The sequence below is a fragment of the Vespa mandarinia genome, chromosome 22 (assembly GCF_050613455.1).
Source record: "Vespa mandarinia isolate Hongniang chromosome 22, ASM5061345v1, whole genome shotgun sequence".
Taxonomy (NCBI): domain Eukaryota; kingdom Metazoa; phylum Arthropoda; class Insecta; order Hymenoptera; family Vespidae; genus Vespa; species Vespa mandarinia.
This window is the reverse complement of record NC_140831.1, coordinates 3,362,501-3,387,500: the sequence shown is the minus strand read 5'-3', so window position 1 is coordinate 3,387,500 and position 25,000 is coordinate 3,362,501. Positions and strand designations below refer to the sequence as shown.

General features: G+C 38.9%; 1 protein-coding gene across 6 annotated transcripts in view; it reads left to right on the top strand.

The window, feature by feature from the left end:
* The window catches only part of tio (zinc finger domain-containing protein tiptop), a 149,128-nt gene that overhangs the window by 66,173 nt on the left and 57,955 nt on the right, over positions 1-25,000 (top strand). Inside the window, exons 1-2 of one of the 6 annotated variants that reach the window (XM_035880492.2) lie at positions 1-143; positions 19,331-19,494. The exon at positions 1-143 is cut by the window's left edge and continues 563 nt beyond it. The exons of 3 other annotated variants lie outside the window; for them this stretch is intronic. The gene's annotated coding sequence lies outside the window, so the exon portion shown is untranslated. The remainder of the gene's footprint in view (positions 144-19,330; positions 19,495-25,000) is intronic. 2 more of the 6 variants (XM_035880488.2, XM_035880491.2) reach the window with 2 other exon arrangements.

The window sequence follows — 25,000 nt, the reverse complement described above, 5'->3', positions numbered from 1 at the left end:
TGTACTTCATATGCTCGTGGCATCGACGTCGACGTCGAGTTTTCGCTGCTCGCAAACCGAGCATCCTACTTCCTGATACAGTATCGTCGACGAGGTGCCTGCAAGACTGACGCAACCTGCTCGGTGGAACCACTACTTCGCGGGTGAGTCCGTTGCCTCTTTGTCGTTTCGAATCCTATCTACGATTCATATTTAATACGAATTCGGATATACGGCCTTTTCTCGTTAGTTTTCATTTTTTATCTTTCCCCTCTTTGTCTTTCTTCTTTCTCCCTTTTCTTTCGTCCGTCTTCTGCGAAATTTTAAATCGTATTACCTACCGCTCGTCGAAGTTACTTCTTTCGTTCTTTCCTTGTTTATCTATAGATGGATCTATCGTGGGAAAAGGGTGAGTGAGCGGGAGCGCGTGACTTGCATAAACAAAGTGCGATGTGTGCGTAGCAGGTGGCCGAATCTTGGATTTCTTTTCTTGATCGTTGCACTCGCAAAATGTGAATTTCTCTGTAGTTATGACAGATCCGTACATTATACGTATAACATGTATACGTATAAATCATTGCGGTTTAAATATGCGTTTAAATACGTTACCAATTTATCGATGTTAGAAGAGAGGTAACACGTATCTGCGTAATTTGATTCCAAGGCCGTTTCAAATTAATTTTCCCATTTTCGATGAAACTAGAACGTCAATAAACGAATTTGCTTATTGACGAATGACAAACATTTTGATAAATAGTAGCTTAAATCGATCGGTTACTCACAGTGTGTTTCTCTGACGTCGTCGGAAATATCATTACACGAGCGTATGTGGTTTTGGTGCGTACAAATGTTTTTGTTTCTATCGTATATTTTCTTTCGTTTTCTTTTTTTCCTTTCCTCCTTACCCTCTTCCCTCCTTCTATCGATATTTATGAATGATCCATACGGTATGAGAATCGTAATAAGATATATCGTGCGCTCATAACTCTTCGATTGTCACGAATTTCGACGAACCGTTGTCTAATCGGAAAGACCAATCGATTCCCCGTGCATGGAAACGGTCGGTCGAGCGAGGAAATTTGTCGTCGTCATAAATTTATGTTTGCATGCTCATTTATATGACTCGTCGACTCGTCGTCTCGTGTTTGCTCGCGATAGATAACGGCGGGCTTACCCGGATCTGAGCGCAGATTTTTAAGACCGACTTTGGTTAAGGCTTAAACATTCATTCGGCCGTTTAACTTTTTCGACATAATATTGATTTTCCTTCAACGTAATCAACAATCTTAAAAGGAAAAATGGAAAAAAAAAGAAAAAAAAAAGAAAAGATTTTGTAGGTATACGAACGAAGGAAAATTTCTTACTCGTTTCCGTTTTTTCTTCTCTCTTCCCTAATCATTCCTACCTTTTGTAAGAAATTTCGTTTGTATAATTAACGTAAAAAGAAATGACGTTTAGGGATCTTATTTCGTGGAAACTTTCGAATAGATTTGTTAGCGCTTTCGTTAAAGCTCGTTCGGAGAAGATTTTTGATGTAACAGACGAACGATATCTCTCGTCTTTGAAGTCGCCTAAACGTCTACATGGCAGAGCCCTCCGGAGGACTGCCTGAAACGGGATGAAGGATAAGCAGGAAGATCAAGGTACTCGGAAGATCTTCCTCTCTCTCTCTTTCTCTCTCTCTCTCTCTCTCTCTCTAATTCAGTAAATAGATATCTGTTTATTAACTTGTTCGTACTAAACTAAACATAAACATAATATAAAAAATAAGGGCAGTTCGTATATAACACCGAAAAGCCGTTCTTGATTTTAATTACCTGGTTTAATGCATTTAATATGACGACATAAAATCAATTTTCTTTCTCTTTTCTCTTTTTTTTTTTTTTTTTTTTTTTTTTTTTTTTTTTTTTTTTTCCCTTCATCTTTCTTTTGCAACATTATATTAAATTCAATTAACACTTGTTCTAACGGCTTGTTCACTTGTTCTTCACGAGCTTAAAAAAAGGAAAAAAATAAAAAAAAAAAAAAGAAAGAAAGAAAAAAGAGAGGAAGAAAAAATGAAAAAAAGAAATCTTTAATTAGACCATTACGATAATAAATCAACCGGTTTTCAAACATATTATATACACTGGCATACATATATACATACATATATACATATATAGTTCTCCTATATAATGTCAGATTTGTAGCAATCGAGTTTACGAATAATGAGATTCGATTGAGCGCGCGATAAAAGCCGTTTTTCGAGCACGCGTATTGTACACGAGTGCCTTAACTGAAACAATTCGAGAACAAATTCGAATCCTATTCGTATTGAAGTAGTCAACGGGTGGAGAAATATAAATCAAAAAGAAAAAAAAAAAAAAGAGAAGAAAAGAAAAAAAAAGAAAAAAAAAGAAACGAAAAAAATTGAAACGATATAAAAAGACGAAAGATGGAACGACAGACGAGAAAGAAATTTGTTTTCCCTTTTTATTTCGGAGAAACAAAGGATTTTTCGAAATAAAAAATGAAAAAGTAAAAGAAACAAAGAAAGAAAAGAAAAGGGCAAAGAAGAAGAAGAAGAAGAAGAAGAAGAAGAAGAAGAAGAAGAAGAAGAAGAAGAAGAAAAAAGAAAAAATAGACCAGCATGGAAACGCGAAAACGCTGATCAGCATTTTTCTTCTTTCTAGAATCGAAGTGCCCCTCGAGCGTGTTCGTTAGTGCTTTCCTACATGGGACTCGCGGATGGCTAATTCGAAATGCAAAAGAGTCTCCCTACACAGGTAGGAGGGTGTGGAGGTTACAGAAAGAGAGAGAGAGAGAGAGAGAGAGAGAGAGAGAGAGAGAGAGAGAGAGAGATAGAGATAGGAAAGGAAGGGTAGAAGGTACAGAGAGAGAAAGGAAGATATATGTACATATATCTTCCTATATGTAGGTGCTCGCGCGCAAGATCGGAAGCCTTAATGCGGTCGTGTGCATGTTGTAACGTGCGAAACATTCGTCCGTAAACAAGCGCACGCGTGCAAGTGCACGCGAGAGCTCGCCAATACACGTACCTACCTACCCGTGTCAATAGCACACCCCCGCGATTCAGTGCCGCCTATTGAAGTCCGCGATGACGGGCCCCGTCTGTCAGCAGATCAAAGCTGAAGTAAGCTCTCTTTGTGATGCTTTGCCGAGCTGGTATTTAATTATGTATGAGATCGATACTCGGGCCTCGGGGCTCTCTCTCTCTCTCTTTCTCCCCCCCCTCTTACTTCTGTCTCTTTCTCTCTCTCTCTCTCTCTCTCTCTCTCTCTCTCACTCTCTGTCACTCTCTGTCTCTCTCGTCCACCCTGTCTTCCATCCCGTGTTTTCTCGTAGCGAGTAAACTCGAAGCCGCGCAACGGCGAAACCCGTACCTTTGCTCCGACTTTGCCGTTGACAGACATGAAATGTTGAATATCGAGCTATCCGAGAGGGTATATGAATTATGGAAAAAATATTAAGTTTTGCTTGCTCATGCTATGGATACATACCAACGAATGATATAAGTAACAAAAGCGTACCGATTGTTGGTGCCATAGTAAGTGCCATATATAGATTAGCAAAAGTGTTATATCGTTAATTTTATGCTGAACGATTAGGAAAAAAAAAAAAAATAAAAAAAAATAAAAAAAAATAAAATAAATAAAAGTAAAATATGTATATTGGCGACATTCTCAAATTTTCATCGGTGTTATCTAACACCGGACAGTATGAATTATCGTTTTGTTTTGTCTCTTATTTTTTGTCTGTCAATCTTCCGCTTCCCTTCCCTTCTGCGCGCTCGTTCGTACGTCCATCTTCTTGTTATCTTTCTTTTTCCTTTTTTTTTCTCTCCTCTCTCTCTCTTTCTCTCTCTCTCTCTCTTTCTCTCTCGCTTTCTCTCTCTCTCTCTCTCTCTCTCTCTCTCTCTCTCTCTTTCTCTTTCTCTCTTTCTCTCATGTACGTGATCGTGCGTAAATTCAAAATTAGACGTTAGAATCTACGATATACCAACGTTTGTATTCTACAATACCAATGAAAAAGAAATAACGAGAAAAAAAGTCTCGTAAACCGTACGCATAGGGTATAATAGATCGTTGGCAAAGTGGAGATTCGTTTGAGTCATAAAATAATCCCCTTATTCCTCGTTTGAACTTTGGACGACGTATAACACGGATAGATGGGCCGGTTCTATGAGAAAGAGAGAAAGAGAGAGAAAGAGAGAATGAGACAAGGCGGAACGCGAACATGCTGCTACGTGTACATTTAAATCTTTGCGTGATCGTAAAGATCTCGTAAACGATGGATGTCTATCTGTCGAAAGGCACGAAGAGTCCGAAGAAGAAAGACGAGATTATTACCGAGGTAAACGAACGAGCCCGTTGGCTGTAAAACGGCGCGCAATGATTTTCTCTCTCTCTCTCTCTCTCTCTCTCTCTTTCTCTCTCTCTCTCTCTCTCTCTCTCTCTCTCTTTCTCATTCTATTCCTCTTTTTTCTGCTAAATGTCTCTAGTCCGTGTATTTGTCAACGTATGTGCATACAAACACAAGTAAATTTCAATGAATGATTCTATGATCATGAACGCGTGCTGTGACAATATGTGTAAGTACGTACCAAAATGTTTATGTACATACCTTTACGTTTGTATACAGTCTCTCCGGTTAGGCCTGTTAATAATGTTAACGAAGGCATACATACGTCACGGCTGTAATATAAACAATGTTGTCCCAAATTATTTATTTGCTCTAATAGACAGACAATTTCGATCGTTCACACGTACGTGCAATAACCATAGGCACGATTCGAAAGTGCGATAAAAAACAAAGAATATATTTCGTTTAAAGCGTTATTCTTTTGTTTTTGTTTGTTTTGTTTTTTTTTTTTTTTTTTTTTTAATTTTTCATTTATTTATTTTGTTTTTAAATAAACCAATTTCTTCGTAATAATGAGGAAGGAAATAGTTAGATAAGAATCTGAATTAAAAGGAAAAAAGAATGATTGTTACGAAAAAAGAAGAAGAAGAAAAAAAAAATAAAGAAATCATAAGAACACTTTTATTTTCATAAACAAATCAACAAAGTGGTCGGCGGTGCGCTTTTTAACGTGTCTCGTATCACAAACATTACGAGTTTATTCGCCTAGATCGTTTTCGTTTTGTCCTTGTTTTTCCTTGCCCAATACACACGTTTCATTATACGTACGTACGTACGTATATATGTGTACGTATGTACATAGGCAAACGTATTCATGACTATGCGAACCTGGAGCGTAGTAAATCTATACCTCTAAACGCTAGTTTCGGTGAAAACCTGGGAGACGGACGGGAGAGGGGGGAGGTTTAGTGATAGTGGTGGTAGTAGAGTAGTAGTTGGAGTGGGAGAGAGGGGAAAAAAAAGGAAAAGAGATATTAGCCTCGGCGTGATAGCGTTAATTTGGCGTGACCAGCGGCAACAGCAACGGCGGTGTGCTAGCTACGCTCTTGCTTTTTCTGTGCGAGCGATTCCATTTCGCTCGACTTCCATTTTCACGCATCGATTGAGCCCGCTCGCGTCCAAGCTCAATTGCGTGCCGTGGACGACGAACAACCGCGAAAGGTTATCGTGCCCTCTTTGGATTTTCGATCATTAATGCGTATACGTAATACACACACATATATATATAGATATATGTATGTATATATGTATGTATGTATGTATGTATGTATGTGTGTATGCATGTATGCATGTATATATGTATGTATGTGTGTATGTATTTACCTCTATCCTCTGGAATGGATGATTTTAGCTTTATGCGACTAGTTCCTCTCCTTTTGTTTCCCGCCAATCGGAAAGAACCGATTCGAGCCAATGCGATCGACCAGATCGATTCTATTTAATTCGAATTTAATTAATCAATCTGCACGACCATCCTCCTCCTCCTATTTATATTTTCTCTAGCATTGTCTTTTCCCTGTTGTCGTCGTCACTCTATAATCATATCTTTTTTATTTTTACTTTTTTCCCATTCTTTGTATTTCCTTTTTCTTTTTTTTTATCTTTTTTGATTGATACTTCCTGTCACAGAGAAGAGCATAATTAAGTGGGCAATCTTTCCGTATGAGTAAAGTTATACTTTGAAAGATTCAAGAAGAACGTTCGTCGATTCCTTTTTCTCCCTCTTTCTCCCCCTACCTCTCTCTCTCTCTCTCTCTCTCGCTCTATCTTTTATTTCATTGATTATATTCTTTATCGGAATGATTTGAGGGTTTGAAACTAAAAAAGCAAATGTTACAAAGCTGCTGATGATGTTGATACGCTGGGGTGAACGAGGTATAACGTTTGAGCCATGCAAGAGAGGAGAGTACACGGAGAAGGAGGTGGAGGTGGAGGTGGAAGTGGAGGTGGAAGTAATGGAGGTGGTGAAGGAGGATCGATAGGATACTCCTATCGAGGAGAGGAGAGTTGGTGGAGGGTATACGGTTTTGATCGCTCGAACAGAAAATTGTATTTTCGAAATCAATTAATATACAGCGAGTAATAATACACTGGCTAATGATCGCGACGTCGCTGTATATCTACCTTGTCTCTCTCTCTCTCTCTCTCTCTCTCTCTCTCTCTCTCTCTCTCTCTCTCTCTCTCTCTCTCTCTCTATCGTTCCCCATATCCCATACCCCTCTCTCCCACAATGACCCTCAGGGCTACTTCCCAGCGGATTCTGCACGGTTTATGATGTGCCGAGCCGACCAAAGTGCGTTTGACAATTTTTAATTATCGATAACGAGCTTGACCACGACGATACGTTCGTTGTAAACCATCGTTCTCGTCAACGAACAAACGAAAACCTCTGCATTTCGTCGTTTATCATCGATATCAACACCGTCACGACACTAACTCGACGTTCGTTCGCCGTTGAACGAGGCGAGACGGCCGAAAAAAAAATTTTTTTTCTTTTTCCTTTTTTTTTCTTTTTTTTTTTCTTTTTTTTTTCTCACCCAGAAGAATAGACATCATCGACAAAGAGAGAGAGAGAGAGAGAGAGAGAGAGAGAGAAAAAGAGAAAGAGAGAGGGATTCATTATTATTTCTAGGGAGTTTCTCAGAAAGATAAAAATAACGCACACTTGTTATCATCAATGTCGTCGTCGTCCTCGTCATCGTCGTCGTCGTCGTCGTCGTCGTTGTCGTCGTATCCTTCTTTATCTTTCTCAAAACGTTTAAACTTTCGAAATGAAAAAAAGAAAAGAAAGAGAAGAGAAAAAAAACAAAAAAAAAAACAAAAAAAAAAAGAATGAGAAAGAAAAGTAACGTCGTTTCGATTTTTCAGACTGTTTACGAATTCTCCCGCGGCAGGATCTAACATATACGATCGTATTTTCAATGTACGTCGCATATAAAACACATTCGTGAAGATTTTATAATTCATGGATATATAATACGTCGAACATTCCAATGTAGTTTCTATTTCTGTCAAGGGAATCAACGTAAAATAAACTATTTTGATGTGGGAGTAGAGGAGGAGGAAGGGATAGGAGGACCCCCATGGTCTTGCTTGGAAGCTGCGTGCTTGGAAAACGAGTATTCGTTCTTGTTGTAAACGTCCTTGTGGTAACTGACGATTCGTGAGTTTCTTATTCGCGAGAAATCGATGCTTCGTGGTACGAAAAGGGGCTCGTTTCGATACGACCTTTCGACGCGGCTCTTTGGACGCCACATCGATCAAGAGAGAGATAGAAAATGTATGTGTGTGTGTGTGTGCATGTGTGTGTGAGAGAGAGAGAGAGGAAGAGAGAGGGCCTAGCATCATAAATTCGCGCGTTACTTCGAGAAAATCCATACAGTACATATTCTCTCATCTTGTTATTTTAAGATATAAATAATAATAGTATGTGGATGACGTTTAACATAAATTTCGTGCTGTTATATATTGATCATTATAATCGATCGTATCGTCGTCGTAAATATTCTTTTTCTGTTTTTTCTTTTTTTTTTCCTTCTCCTCCTTTTTTTACACTAATCTACGGCCTATTTAATTTCGATTAATGACAAGATATTCGTGTTTTCTTTTTTCTTTCTTTTTTCTTTCTATTTTTTTTTCCTTCTTTTTTTTTCTCTCTCTTTTTTTTTTCTATGTTTTTAATCGCAAAAATTTCGGTCTCAATTAATATCAAAAAGAGAACAGAAGAAACGTGAACGACGGACTAACACGCTAATGTTGCGATAATTAACAGGGGAACACTTCGTTACCTCTATCTCCGATTACAGATTCCACTAGATACTCTGGATGAAAACTTATCGATAACGTTTAATGAGGAAGGATGGCGGATACATGTTTGAACACGGTAACATGGCTAATAGCGAATTACTTGGATCGTTTCAAGAGAAAAAGATAGAGAGAGAGAGAGAGAGAGAGAGAGAGAGAGAGAGAGAGAGAGAACGAGAGTAGTACGCAAGTCGCCAAGTTAACGGACTGGTCTTATTAATTAATTAACATTAAGTTATATGTCGCACAAGACGTCGACCAATTTCCAGTTCCCCCTTCCTGCTCCCTCCTTGTCACCATCAAATCACCAACTTTCGTTCTTCCGTACGAACGTACGTACGTACATACTTATCGTACGTATCTTACGTACATGATATACATACAATCGATGAAATATTTTATAAATTAATTTATTAATATATCAAATAAACGTTAAATTTATCGACAAATTCATTTACGAGTAATATATCTATGTCCATATATATAGAATCTGTATATATATATATATATATATATATATATATATATATATTTATCATTGAACGTTAATGACAAAAGATTTATTGAAAGGTACTTTTAGTATCGGATATATAAGATAGATGTAAATAAGTAGGTAAATAAGTACTTAGGTATTCGGTAAGAATGACATCTTTTATATATCTCAATCGAGTAATTTTGATCGACAGATAAAAAGTCATTCGAAGAAAGGAAAACGGTGACGCGACTGACGCACTTGGAAATATAGGTCGTAGTAGGTAGCGGCGTCGAACCGTGCAGTCGGTTTTCTCGCGAAATTGAGTTTTCCGGTACGAGGAAACGCTTCGGTGACATTAAGAAGTTCATTGATTTTCCGTCGGTAGTTCGTACGGCATGCGCCGTACGTAGGTAACGCTCATCGTATATTAATACGACACGATGCTTAGAAATGCGATTGATATCGGAAGTCACTGAGTCGAAAAGATTGCGCATACGCTAATCCGCTTGCATCAGCGTTAACGAGACGTCATCTAACTTGTACATATTTTCCTTGATCGATTACCGTGCACAAGGTCTAATGATATAAAAATGTAATATTGTAATGATATAAAAAGAAAAAAAAAAATTCAATAAAACTTTTAATCGTCGAATTAAGATTGAAGTGATCGAAACTTTTCGCGAGTAACGCTTCACTCGTTCTCGCGATATAATATGTAGATATTTATGTATCTACGTATGTATATATATATACATATATATAATATATATATATATATACATATATATATATATATATATATATATATATAATGTATAAACGAATGAACGAACGAACGAAGGAGTAACGACTTAACAGGAACGAGTAATACGCGGGCTTTGTAGACGGTTAACTTTTAATTCACTGTTAAAAGTCATCATATATACAAAGGGTAATTTGAGGAAAGTCAAACAAAGGAACGAGGTACTTTGCGCGTCGTCTTACGATAAACGATAAACCTCGTCGTTCGGTCGAGAAATGAAGGGAAAAAAAAAAAAAAAAGAAAAAAAAGAAGAAGAAAGAAATACGCGAGACTGTTAGAGAAAGTGAGAGCGCTCTAGTAAAGTCAGAAAAGGAGTGAGGAAGAACTGCGAAAGAAATGAAAAAAACCATTTCTCGATGAGTCACCCGTTAGATCACTGATGCATCACGGCACTCTCGTATGAACATACAGTCCAGAATTCACGCGACACGGCATTCCGTTGGAAGAATTGCGAACGCGTTGTTGGTCAGCCGCACTGAATCCTCTCTCTCTCTCTCTCTCTCTCTCTCTCTCTCTCTCTCTCTCTCTCTCTCTCTCTCTATAAATCATTCTTGAACCATATGAACGCCTATGCAGCTTGTACTTTTCTTTAATTCGAGTCGACGTTCCAAATCAAACGGCATTTACGTAGACACGATGTACCGCTTGCATTAAAACCGTATCATCGTTATCAAGAAGAACGACAAACACGTGTTATCGACGTTGATACATTCTCTTTCAAAACGGAATCACTTTTTCTTATTCTCTCTCTCTCTCTCTCTCTCTTTCTCTTTATTTATCTCTCTATCTTTCTCCCTCCTATTCCTTCCAATCCTTCAACTATTAAAGCGATCGCGTGTTCTGTTCAATCAAATTAAACCCTCGTTTCTCGGTTATTTTACGCAGATAGATAGATAGATAGAGAGAGAGAGAGAGAGAGAGAGAGAGAGAGAGAGAGAGGAAAAGAAGATTTGTTTCTCGTGCAATTATGCATCTCCCATTTTCCCACTTGAGAACGATCGATACCGTCTCAAAAGTCATCATTTAGAAAAAAACAAAGAAAAAACGAAAAGAAAATAAATACATAAACAAGAAAGAAAAGAAAAATAGGAAAACAAATAACAGACACTATTATTGACAGGTTTATCGATCTTTCTTAAAACAATAAAATTAGATGTAGGTACTGTAATGAATGAAACAATAGCTTATCCGTCAACGATCCAATCTCCTCGATAAACAAAACTCGTAGTATCTTTCACGTGAAACTCTCTCTCTCTCTTTCTCTCTCTCTCTCTCTCTCTCTCTATATATATATATATATATATATATATATATATATTTTTTCTAAGCACGATCGGGCGATGAATCACCATGGACGACAGTCCGTTTCCGGATTCCACATGACCGGAAGTGCGAAGCCCTAAGCGTTGCAACGAAGGACGAACTCCCACCCTCCCTATTTCTCCTTTATCTTTCTCTTCGTTACTCGTATTTGATACACGTGTAGGTTTGATACACGATATATATATATATGTGTGTGTATATATATATATGTATGTATGTATGTATGTATGTATGTATGTATGTATGTATGTATTAATGTATGTACATATGTGTGTACGTAACATACGCCTATGCGCGTACGATGCACCATGATAACAGTTAATAATCGTGGCCATTACGTCATCGGCATTGCATATTCGCTTGCTACGCATTGTCCGACCACGCATACACCGATCTCTGTTTGTCTTTCTTTTTATCTTTTCTCTCTTTTTTTTTTTTTTTTATTTGATTTTTTTCCACTTTTTTCCTATTCTTTTCTTTTCTTATCTTCATTATTCTTTTTCTTCTTCTTCTTCTTCTTCTTTTTCATTTCCAACCTTTCTCTCCCTCCATATCGTTCTTGCGCAATAACGACAAAACTAATCCAACTAAATCGATCTCGTCCTCGTTTAAAATCGTTTTTATTCGCCATTCTTTCGGAAAATTTTGATAAAGAAGATCTGATAATGCGATACGAAGACAGGAGACTCGAGATTCAACGTGACACGGTCCACCGGAGTCTGCGGGGGATATTCATCCATGGGAATGATAATAAACGTCCATCAATCCATCCGTTCAGCTTCGCTCGTTTCAAAGAGAATCCAGAAGGATCTACGAGATGTGGAGAAAAAGAGATAGAGATAGGGAGAACGAGAGAAAGATGGAATAATAGTTAATTCCTCCTTCCTCGTGCTGGCACGTACATTCACACGCAGACAGGTCACGGATACAACGCAACCTTTCTCTCTCTCTCTCTCTCTCTCGCCCCCTCTCTCTCTCTCTCTTTCTTGTTCTTCTTCTTCTTCTCCTCTTTTTTGTTTCTTTTTCTTTCTCTCTTTTTCCCTTCTTTTTCTTCCTTTTTTATTTTCTCTCTTTTTTTTTTTTTTTTTTGCAACGAGACTGAGCGTGCTCCAGCGGGATGATTAAAAGAGCGCGTGGTGTAACTCTATTACATGCGTGTGGGCACACGCATGTAACGGTACCAAAGTCGCGTGTAAATCAGTGAATCACGTTACCACCTTGTCTCTCTATCTCTCTCTCTTTCTCTCTCTCTCTCTTTCTCTCTCTCTCTCTTTCTCTCTCTCTCTCTCTCTGTATTTCTCTCTTTTCTTTCTCTCTGTCTTTATTGCGTGGGAAGAAACCGACGAGAAGCCGACGATTTCTGGGATTAAATTTTCAACCTGCTTATTATCATTTCCATTAGAATTTCTTTTATTTCAAGATAAAATACATTCGTTTTAATTATAAAATGATAGATATGTACGTACGTATATACGATTTAGATTTGTGTATAACATTACGAATTCTTCTTGTATCGCGTAAGCAAGAAATAGAAGAAGAATAAAAAAAAAAAAAAAAAAAAAAGAAAAAGAAAAGAAAAGAAAAACAAAACGTCAAGTTCGCTCGTACGGATTGCGTAATCAACATAAAGCCATCACGTGCGTAACATTCTCGAAAGACAATGACGGACGAACGTCAGATTAATTGCTTCTCTATCGCGCATTATTGATCGCGCTTAGATTGACGTCGTTCGTTCTATACTTATTAATAAATCATGATCTCCTACCTAGAGATGCTTTGTTTTTTTTCCCCCCCTTTTTTTTTTTCGCCAAGGATTCAGTGCACATAGATACGTTATCTTGTAGGACTCGCAAAACTAGAAACATAATTCATCGATCGTACAGAGATATACATACATACATATATACATTCATACACACATAAACAGACATAGGTAAGTTTTTATTGAAGAAGAAACGATATATTCGGATATAAATTTACTTGTAAGACTTTCTTATGTAGATAGATAGAAGATGGGTTATTCGTGCTAGAAAAGAGATATAAAATGCACGTAATAAGAACATAATCCAATGATATGCAATAAAGAAGTGCAGCTCTAAGAATAAGTGCATATAAGGGTCGTGTCTTCGGCTATTTTAAAAGACCGAGCGAGCGAGCGGTCGGTCGGTCGGTCGGCCTGATCGATCGATCGGTCAGTCTGACGTTTGCTCTGGTTCGTTCGTAAGCAGTGGCGAGTCGCCTTCGAATTGTCAAGTCGATCGATTATTTTTGACAAGCTTGATTGATGGCAGCCAGGATCGATCGATCGTTGAACGTTCTGTGTTTCGTGGCGGTCTTCGACCTCCTCCTATTCCTCCAAGTACTAGTCCTCGACGTTATCGTTTGCCTCGACGCGGACAGTGACGTATTCGTCGAGCGATATTAGCGTATAATCTCAAGAAAACGATAATCCCTACCCCTTCTCTTTCCTTCTCTTCCTCCCTCTCCCTCCCATCCTCTCTCTCTCTCTCTCTCTCTCTCTCTCTCTCTCTCTCTCTCTCTCTTTTCTCACCGAACATACAATCAATCTACCCACCGCAAAAAAAAATTCTATTCGATTTTATTAGGCTCGATTGAACGATATAAAAATGTTCATGTATTGCTAAATACGTATGCTATTGTCACCTATGTGTTACGACCTTGTTTATCGATGAATTTCAATTTTCACCGAGGCTTCTTTCTATTCTTTTGTTGATATATTTCTGACCGTACGATCGAGACTTCTTTTTCTATCGTCCAAGGACGGTTCAACGTCTGAACGTTTACGATTTGCATGCGATCACTCTCTTGCGCCACAAACGTCTCCGCGCTTCGTACGGACATTATTATTGACACTAATTCAACTTGATTTCGTGTTCATGTCGATCGAATAATATAACGTCGTCTATTTATAACAAAGACGATTTCTTTAACGATATAAAATTTCTTGGTGAGATATTCTGATCAACTTTTTCATTTTTTTCTCTTTTCTTTCTTTCTTTTCTTTTTGTTAAAGACAAAAAAATCAATTTTAAAGTACGAAGAATCAAATTTAAGATACAAAAACAGAGGGGGGGGAGCGGAAAAAAAGAAAACACAAAGAAAAAAATAAAAGAAGAAGAAAGAAATGAAAAATCTTCCTTCTCTTGCTCCTCTTAGTTTCTTCTTAGCTCTTCTTCTCGAGTCGAGAGTGGGCATCGAAGGACGGCGCGATCGATAATCGTTCCATGGCTCTACGATCGGCTCATCGGCCGTGTAACCCAATTTCCCGGTGAGAGACCCCGCTGACGTCTTAAGGCCTCGTCACGATGTGCCATTCGTCATAATTTTATCGATCGCCGTCGAAGAGTCACTGGCGACTCTTTTGACGTGTATGCGCTTTGCTTTTGCGGTTTGCTTATTCTCTCTCTCTCTCTCTCCTCTCTCTTTCTTGCTACTCGTTTCTCGCTTCCATTAGGTCGTCTTCGCGAACGTACGATTCCAATTAACCCGCTTCCACGCATCGACGCTCAGATACGATCGTCACGGATCGTCATAATTTCGAGTTTATCCGTAAGCAAGGGGACTATCAATAAATGTCGTTCGCGACGATGCCTTTCCCGGGTTTCGAGAAAGGAAACGATCGAACGTTTTTCATCCTTCCACATTCTTGATTCACGAAAACGATCATTGGTACGTATCCGATCTATACCAATCTTCGTGGCATCATAATTTCTTTAGAATTTTTCGTTTCCTATCTTAACGTTTCCTCCGATTAAATATCAATGTATGAATGTATCGGCATATAAAATCTTTATTTACACAAAAGTAGAATATAGAAACCCCGTTAATGAATGGATCAGTCAATTATTGATAATTAATGTGCCTTTCGAATTCCGATAACTAATTGTAAGTACTTCCTCTTATTAAATGCGAATTATGTTTTTCCGTTAAGGATAAAAAGGAAAGGGGAAAGAAAAAAAAGAAAAAAGAAAAAAAGAAAAAAAAAAAAGAAAGAGAAAAGAAGAGAAAAAGTCGGTCGCGATTCGTAAAATTGAACCGAAGGAATTGCAGGATGCATCAATAATGAGGGGGAAGGAAAAAAAAATATATAAAAAGAAAAGTGGTGCTATCGTCGAAGCGATCCACAATCTGCAAGCACGAAGTGACATTTCTCATTAATATAACTGTATTCGTATAATACGTGCAACCTATTCTTCCATTTTGAATCGTTCGAAAGTCGATCGGTAACGATTTCAACGACGCGATCACCGTCCTTGTTTCTCTCTCTCTCTCTTTCTCTCTCTGTCTTTCCTTCTTTCTCTTACAGGTTCGCAGACTTCATTAATAATGTGATTCCAAAGAAAAAAAAAAAAAAAAAAAAAAAAAAAGAAAGAAAGGTAACGTTAGATTGATCGAATTGACCCTATATGGATATTTTTACGAATTACAAAATAGTTTGCTCGGTGGGCAAATAAAATAGAAAGAAAAATCGTTAATCTTCAAGCAAATGCATTTATTTATTTTGGTAAGTATTTAATTAATTGACGGTAAGTATTTTGTATAATAAATGGTCGAATAATCGATAATGATCGATTCTCTATTATCTTTATTATCTGGCATCTCTATTGTCGTTATGATTTTATTTGATACTTTGTTATAAATATTGACCATTTGTTTGAAATACTGACCAAACGATATTAAAAATATTGAATCGAATAAATAGGACAATACCTCAATGAAGAAATAGAAATAGTTAGTATAAGTTTCGAATGTTTTCGTTTAGCAATTCTCGAATGATACGGAACAATCGAAGAATTAGCATTCCGCAAACGTGGTTTAACTTAAGAAAGACTAGATTGTCGAACGTACGGCCACCTGTTGACATTTTCTGTGAATGCGCATCGTGGTGCGGTAGGCTATTTGAAAATCTTTTAAACTTGATCGTTTCTTTCTTTCTTTCTTTTCTTTTTCTTTTGATTATTTCTTTTTTCTTGTTTTTTTTCTTTCTTTCTATTTTTTTTCTTTTCTTTCCTTTTTTTTTTTTTCTAAGTAGATCCTAGATAAGGCCGAAAATAAAAAATACGAAAAAAATTCGAAGAGAATACGTCAAGATAATTATCTTTTCATTAAGTTGCCATAATCGATAAACTTTTGTGACAGCGCACTAGTTAATTCATTTATTTTCGCATTACTTTCGTACGTTGACCGCTCGTCGCGCGCCATGATTTTCGCGTGATATAGTTTTTATTAACGGTGAAATTCGAGGAAGGGAGTTTCGTTAGGCAAGAGAGGAGAGAAAGAAAGAGAGAAAGAGAGAGAGAGAGAGAGAGAGAGAGAGCGAAGTGAAAACCGGTCTCTCACGATGAAATCTGGACAAAAGATCTTGAGACGAATCGAATGAATTCTTAGAACGTTCTTGGAATAATTAGCTTCCCAGATAAATAATACTGCAAGACGTCGGGAAAATTATCATTAACGTGGATTTGATCGAAAAAGAGATTTGTCATTTTAAAAAAAAAAAAAAAACTTTTTTTTTAGCATATATATATATATATATATATATATATATATATATAATAATCTAAATAATTAAAGATAAAATAAATATTACAATAAATAGGTTCTTCATCTCATTACGACGCGAGGTGGTGGGATATAAAAAGACTAAGTGTTCTCGATGCGTTACGTAATACGTGTAGCGCGTTCGTTCATAAACACCATCATTTAAAATATGAATGGAATCAACGGAAGCCTTTAAAGATCGGTTGGCTTGTTGTCCGTCCATCGCTTTGCAAGTAAAATGTGTTCGCGGAAGAGAGCTCGTATTCTTAACCTATCTCAATCCACGCAAATTCTAATCTATTTGTGTACAGAACACGTGCTCTCTCTCTCTCTTTCTTCCTTTCTTTCTTTCTTTCTTATTCTATATCTATGCTAATTAAAACATTAATGACCATGGTAAAACAGACATTTCTTCGGGATCAACATGAACGGTTTCTTATTTTGCTATGCAAAATATACGTTTGGCATATTGAAAAGAACATATTTTTCCGTCAACCGGACGTCAAAGAAGCTTGTACTTTGCTCGTTCATGCCTCTGGGTCTTTCGTATCTTCGGCAAAAAGCGTGACTGCCATCGAGCGAAAATTACGATCGAAGGTGTTCTCTCTCTCTCTCTTTTTCTCTCTCTCTCTCTCTCTCTCTCTCTCTCTCTCTCTCTCTTGACTGGGAAGACCTTGTCGATTCTAAAAAAAAAAAAATTTTCTTGTAATCTTGCAGATACTTAGATACGTGATCGCTAGAGATTTCATAAGTCGAAGCGTGTTAAGAATTTTTTTTTCACGAACGAGTCAGCGTGAGAGAATGATCGTACATATGTATATATATTTACGTTGTAGTTACGCGTACACATACATAGATATGTATTCAAATACATAGATATATCTACGTATACGATTCGATGATTTTTAATATATAGACGTAGGTATATACATACATTAGTTATTATCGTTTCGATAAATAGATAGATAGATAGATACATACTTACCTACTTCGTGTGAGAAATAGAAATGTTAAGAGATCGGTCATATTTATACATCAATTTATGGTAATAGTTTATTTTACGTTACAAGATGTAATAGAGAAGTTTATTATTATGATACGAGTTTACAGGTCACATTGACGATTGATTTGTGGATTGTATATATATATATACAAGGGAATATGATACGGTTGTTAGTATAATTAACGGTATGCACGTATTAAGGAAAATATTGGATATCGTCATTTTAAAATAGTCGTTTTGAATTTACGAAAGGATGACTTCGATAGGCAAACTCATTCGAATACCACCATGATAAGCCGATCCGTTTTCTTCTGGTCGATGTTTAACATCTGGGCCCGAAAAACAATAACTAAACGCTTTCTCTCTTCTTGATCATCGACGGTAAGCGAGTTTCGATTTTTGTCGGAGTTCCTCCTCTCTTCTAGGTTGGATAGGTGACCCGTTTAAAACTCTCCAAAAAATGTCTCTAAGAGGCTCAAGTGCAGGTATCTCCGGCGTCCGGCTTGAGAGATCGAGTTGCTCGATGTCTTCTCAAATGCCTGTAGAAACTTAAAACGCCTAAGCTGCCGACTTTTCCTTCCCCCGTTACTTCTCGATGCTCCTCGAGTACCACCTTTCCTCCTTCTGCTCTTGCTCCTACGGTCTTCCCCCACCCACTTTATCCCATCCCTACCTTATCGCGATTCCACGACAAAATACAATGGCCGCGTTTACAACAAGAGTCATCATTGATTTCGATTTTACGAAACGAAGGATATCTGACAATAATATAAGTATCAGCAGCTACATATAGCAAATTGAAAAATTGTCCTTGTAACGCGTTTCTTTCATAACAATTCTCTTTAATCTTAAAATCAGTTTTGTTTGACGTAATACTAAACGTAATGCCACTTGTCGAAAATATATTTTCATATTTCGTGTAATAGCCTCATCCTTCCACATATTTTTTTCTTTTTTTTTTTTTTTTCTTTTCTTTTTCTTTTCCACGCGACCGAAATAACAAGACGAAAGAAGAGAGACAACATGCCCGCGCGAAAGAGTAATTAAACGCATATAACGAACTCATTCGAAGGATCATTGGGGATGTAATTTTTTTTGTTGTTGATCGACATCATGCTAAACTCTCTGTCGTTTGTTTTTGCACCGCGGGAGTATCTTCGAAAGCGACTCAATGGGCTAGACAGGCAGAGAGAGAGAGAGAGAGAGAGAGAGAGAAAGAGAGAGAAAGAGAGGGAGAGTGAGGGGAAGAATAGAGGGTAGAAAACGGTAGAGATACGATCGATCTTGGTCGCGAATGAATCACCGGAGTGTGACTTTGCAATAAAAGATAACGAGGGCATCTCATCAACGGAAGGTCAAGAACGTTTTACTGCCTCTCTCTCTTTCTCTCTCTGTCTCTTTATTTCTTTCTTCCATTTCCTCTCGACCACTCTCGGTCTCTCTTTTTCCTCTTCCTTTTCTTGTTTTGTTTAATTTTTTTTTTATTCTCTCTCTCTCTCTTTCTCTCTCTCTCTCACTCTCTCTCTCTCTCTCTCTCTCTCTCTTTCCTATGCCGATTTGAAAAGAAAGTGATTAAACATCGTTTTAAGTAATTAGACATCGCATAAATTATTACTTTCTAATTACGCCGGGATGGTCCCCCTCCTCCCTCCCCCTCACCCCTTCTCCCACCCTCCATCTCTCTCTCTCTCTCTCTCTCTCTCTCTCTCTTTCTACTTTTAACATGGACAATGGCTTCCGATATATTTTCAGAATATCATTAATCAAATGTTAAGATTGTTACCCGATTGGAAAGGTTGAATTAGAAAGGCAAGAAGGGTTCAATTAGAAACTAATGAATTTCTCGTTTATTCGCAATTGAATGAATGCGATACGAATGCGAATGGGTGGGTTAGAGTCGTTCCTTTTTCTTTTGTCGTATTACGAGATAAATGATGCACGTGCAATTTCTGTTTAGGACTCTTCGTAATATTGTCCGAAGGACGAAGTTGCTCCTCTTCAACGGCCAGTCTCTCAAGAGTGTCTTCTTCTCGTATAACTATAGTAATTATGTATTTACTTGACGTCTTTGAGAAAGAGAGGGACGGGGAGTGGTGGTTTCATCCGACTTCGATTCTAAAGGCAAGTCGATAAATTCTTTTTGTTTGGAGTTACGAGGAAAGAAGAACTATGTACGTTCTGTTAAACTCTGTAATGGGTTATACATTCGTTTCTCCGAGACGATAATAAATTTTCAAAAAGTTTCTCATCGTAAAACCTTGTCGGAAATTTGACGCATAGTGAAGGAAACATTATCGATTTACGAGCGATGATTCGTCGGTGATAGAGAAAGAGAGAGAGAGAGAGAGAGAGAGAGAGAGAGAGAGAGAAAGAGAGAAAATTCTCGTTCTGGCTCTGACGGTTCGAAGATCAGCCAGGGTCGTGACGTACCCGCGATTCTCGAGGATTGACAGCTGCAAAGAGTCATCCTCCACTTCGTCATCGTCATTGTCGGTTCGACGATGATTGGCCGAACGCGCATTTGTTTCGTGACGCAGCAGGGGCGAGTGGATGGTTCGCTCGCTCGCTCGCTCTCTCGTTCGTTCGTTCGTTCGTTCGTTCGTTTGGTCGTTTGGTCGGTACGCGCGTTCAATGTAGTTACGAAGAATAGGATCGTCGATGTGCGCCAACCATGCGTTCCTTTGTCGTATCCGAGAACGAAACGTGACGCTATGATTTTCGTTAGGCGGCTAAATAGTCAGAGTGTCGACTTTTTCGATTTTTCGTTGTACAGCAATCAAGAAAAATTTCTTGATGAACACATGGGGGAAAAGTTTCGTTATCTCCCAATCGCGTAATTGTTCGTTTATATATATATATATATATATATATATATATATATATACGTATATATGTATGTACGTACATTTATACACATATACACGCAAAGGCAGAGAGACATACGTATGTCGAAAAATAGAGGAAAAGTTTTTTTAACGATCAATAGATCCTGCTGTCGCTTCGTTTCTCCGGTCAGTCATTCTTTCTCCTCAAGCACTTTTCGCAGAACGAACGTAACGCGTCACCCTATATACGAGGCCTTAATACCTGAGCCGTTGCTTCGTCACCGCCAGCCTTTTAGACTTCGCCGAAGGCCGAAACGAGAGAGTATTCGAAGAGGAGTACCCACCGCGGAAAGAATAATAAATAATAAAGGGGAGATTGATAGCTGCACCATGACTGACGATCCATCAATCACCTTTGGTTGCTTTCTGTCTCTTTCTCTCTCTCTCACACACACACACACATATATACACATACGTATATACATACACATCTCTCTCTCTCTCTCTCTCTCTCTTTCTCTCTCTCTCTTTCTCGTGAACGAAGGATTGACCGACGGTCTTACCCCGCCCCCTCAACTTCCTCCCTTGGACTTTCCTTTTTCCCTTCTCTTTTCCCTTCTTCCCTCGTCCAAGTCGTTTTGTGTTGGCTACGCCATTATCGCACTCGTTCTTATTACCCAGCTTCCTTTCACCTTCCTCCTCGATGCGTTCAGCAAGGAAGAAGGACCCTTGCCCTTCTTTCGCCCTTCCTCGTCCCTCCCCTCGTCTCCCCCCCTGGCTTCGACTTTCTTCCCTCGACGATGAGAGACCGACGATGACTTTGCTCTTCCCGAATCCTCTTATTTGGCGTTCTCCTATTAAGAAGTCGGATCTACTGAATCGCCGGCAACTGCGTTGCGTTATGCTTCCTAATTCTGAACCTACGGGATTCATTCTTACCACCGATCGATTTCCCTTTCCGAGTCTTTCAACTCCTGGTACCTTGGCCTTAATGTTCGCCTTTCGTTAAAACGAAAAGACGTCGCCTACCTGCTGATTCTTTGTAAGCCCCATCGAGTAGAACTTTGGAAACTAGGCCGGGATAGGTATCGCGATCGAAGTTGAAACACGAGATAATGGAGTTGAGATCTTCACGATCATCGAGACAAAGAGAGAGAAAGAGAGAGAGAGAGAGAGCGAGAGAAAGAAAGAGAAGGAAAGAGAGAAAGAGAGAGATACGTATGGTAACCTATCTATCACAATCTTCATCGGTTAATCTGATTTTATTCTATTGACTTCTAACATTTAAATAAAGAAATCCGATCATTCCAATTTAATCAACCGTAATTTCGACATATACGAATTATCAGAAATATCTGAATTTTTGTTTACGTTACTTTTACTGAATTAAGAAATGTCGGTCACGTATAGATTTGTAACATCGTTGATTTTAATAGATCTGATTAATTTTGAACGATCGTTGAAAGATATAATGAAGTATCGAAGAGGAAGGATATTTATTAATATACAGGATAGCTGTTTCCCTCTTTCCATGTCCCCGTTTAGAAGGAAAGAATGAAGGAGGTCCAATTTTCTTCTCATTTTCCCGTAACCCTCAAGAAAACAAAAGGAGGAATCCTTCTTCCTCCCTCCCTCCCTCTCTCTCTCTCTCACTCTCTTGAATATCAGACCGGGCGAAGTTAATTCGAAGAGGTTCTCGAAGGTGCTTGGCCGCTTCTCGTAGTTGATTTTCGTTTCGTTGATCCTCGGCAGGGTAAGTCTGGCATCGGCCGACTAATCCGTCCCCCTCGGCGTATGGTGAGTGGCCGGGACGGATCAATCGGAAGGCGGGTATAAGTTTCCGCCGTTGTGGTCCGCCGGTACCGAGGTTAGCTGTCGTGGTCAGTTTCGAATTGCGGCGATGTCAGTGACAGCTGTGCTCGAGGGCCGCGTATTGAACGCGCGCGTATACGTTCGCGTCCAGTCAGACTCCTTTATACCTACTTACCTTGCTCCTGTCTCTATCTCTCTCTCTTTCTCTTTCTCTCTCTCTCTCTCTCTCTCTCTCTCTTTCTTACTCTCTCGTTCTTTCTTTTGCTATCCTCTTCCCTCACGTTCCTCTTCCTTCCTTCTACCAGCTCGATTTCTTCGCCTTTACTGACCTCTCTCCCAGAGGCTCTTGCCATGGCCACCACCGACCAGTCAAATAATCGTCCGCGTAATGGACACGCGCTCATAGCGGAACCAACTGGTAATAATAAGGTCGAGAGGGTAGCCTTATTCCAACTCACATCTGCGACGATTAGGACATACCCTAACCGCGAGAGTCTACAATCACTCAAATCCCGACTCGAATCCTTCTTCCTTCTTCTCCTACTATTCTACTTTCTCCTATTCCTCCTCCTTCCAACTTCTCTATCATTCTCATTCTTGCTTTCGTTCTCCCTCCCTTCCTCTCTCTCTCTCTCTCTCTCTCTCTCTCTCTCTCTCTTTCTCTCTCTTACTCATACGTGTATTATTAGCACCACTCATCGGGTAATTCCATTCTAAAGAAACGATCATAGTAATTCTCGAGTTCGAGTTCGAATCAAGGTTTCGTTGCGCATTAGTTGCAATTAGCCGACACGTTGGCGCCTTTTCGTTTTTCTCTCTCTTTCTTTCTTTCTTTTTATACATCTTTTTCTCTCTCTCTCTCTCTCTCTCTCTCTCTTTATTTCTTTTCCACTCTTCCTCATTGTAGAAAAGGTTAAAACGAAACGTTTAAAAAATATTATACGCTTTAATTCTTAACGTAATTCGAGCGATCTACATAAAATACATCTGAAAAAATTTGTTAAAAAGATGTTACTTTTTCTTTTTTTTTTTTTTTTCGAAAATCGTGTAAAAAGAATCTTTCAGGAACTTGATCCTCCGTTACATCGGGAAACCCAAAAACTTCGGGGTTCGGCTTCTTTAATTAACGTTTCTCCCATCTCTTTTTCCTTCTTCCTCTGTTACTATTATATTGCCTCTTGGAAGGAAACTCAGAGAAAGAACCTTTCTCCTTGGCAGTCTCGCGAGGAAGAAAGGAAGAGAACGAAATGACGAGAAGGAGAGATGGTAAAGGTAAGGGTAAAGAGCAAGCAAGAGATAAAGAGAGAAAGAGAGAGAAAGAGAAAGAGACTAGACTGGCTGCATGTCGGAAGGCTGTTTTACTTCCCAATTACTCGAAACACTTCGCTATCGGGGCAAGTATTAAAGGGGCTTCCAGTCGAGCTTCCATGCCCAACGTCGCTTGTATCTTCTTGCTTTCTCGTCCATGGAACTGCCCTTTTCTACGTATGTATGTGTCTATATACGCGAGGTCTCTCCGAATGTGCAGGCATCGAGAGAAAGAGAAAGAGAGAAAGAGATAGAGATAGAGATAGATAGAGAAAGAGAGAGAGAGAGAGAGAGAGAGAGAGAGAAAACGAGAAGGAAGACACAGGGAAACTCATGGATAACGAGAGGGAGTGAAGAGGTAGGGCGCGATATTACACGGGAGTCTAGAGTACTCGCTAGGTTAGGGACGAAGAGAGGAACCGAAGGGAATCGGTCGTTACGAGTCCTACATAGGAGAAAGAGGAGAAGTTCTGGAAGGAGGAAAAGAGTCGGAGAGTCGTCAGGACGCTTCGGGACGGCCACCCAGGGACGCTTCAAAGCAACGAGCGCCTTATCTTCGCTACACCTTCGCCTGCGAAACGCGACGGACCTATTTAGGACCCGGTTAGTGCGAGCCCGTTTCATCCTTACTCCTTACTATCCTCCCTCCCCCCCCACCCCTCCTTAAGACCTAACTATCCCCAAACTATCTCTCTACGTTTCTCTCGTACATGGAAATTCGTTCTTTCTTCTTTCTTCTTTCTTCTTTCTTCTTTCTTCTTATAATTCCATTGATCTAGTAGAATAAACAATTACTAGCGCAAATATAATTATCTGCAACCGAATACAACCATGTCTTTTCATCAAAAGGCATAGATCCATTTTGTTCTCTCTCACTCTCTATCTTTTCTCTCTCTCTCTCTCTCTCTCTCTCTCTCTCATTCTGTCTGTTTGTCTTTGGCCAAGTGCCCGAGGCAGTGGTTCCATCTAAAATCAAGTGGTTCGAATGAGTAGTATAACTCCTTCGGAGTTTAATGATTGGTGATGATATACTCTTCGTGCTTTTAAAACCATTCCCAAAATGTTTATCCGTATTTCTCATTGCTACGATTACCAACGATCGATAAAATGTTTTATTTGTACGATTGAAACAAATTCCGGCGTAACGATTGAACTTATTTCTCTAGAAAAAGAAAGAGAGAGAGAGAGAGAGAGAGAGAGATATGCGGATTGTCCATTTTTAATACTGTAGTCGGATCTATATTTCTAATTCGGTCTTATATGGGAGGAATGATATATAGGACGTAGAAATAAAGGGGAAAGAAATATATGGGGGTGGGGGTTAATATTTGACCGAATCGCGCGCGATGTCATTTTCGTTTTTTCATTCGATCGATTTGTGACTTTCGATAATCGACCGCCAGCGTTGATATACGTATTTCATTTTATATAGCAACGAAATTTTCTCGGTCGATGATCAACGACGCGACAGTGTGATTTCTCCCGGACGAAGATAGAAATGGTGGTAGATAGGTAGCTAGCTAGGTAGCTAGGTGGGTAGGTAGGTAGGTAGATAGGTAGGTAGGTAGGTTGGTTGGTTGGTTGGTTGGTTGGTTGGTTGGTTGGTTGGTTGGTTGGTTGGTTGGTTGGTTGGTTGGTTGGTTGGTTGGTTATATAGGAAAAGAGAGTCGATTCGTATTGGA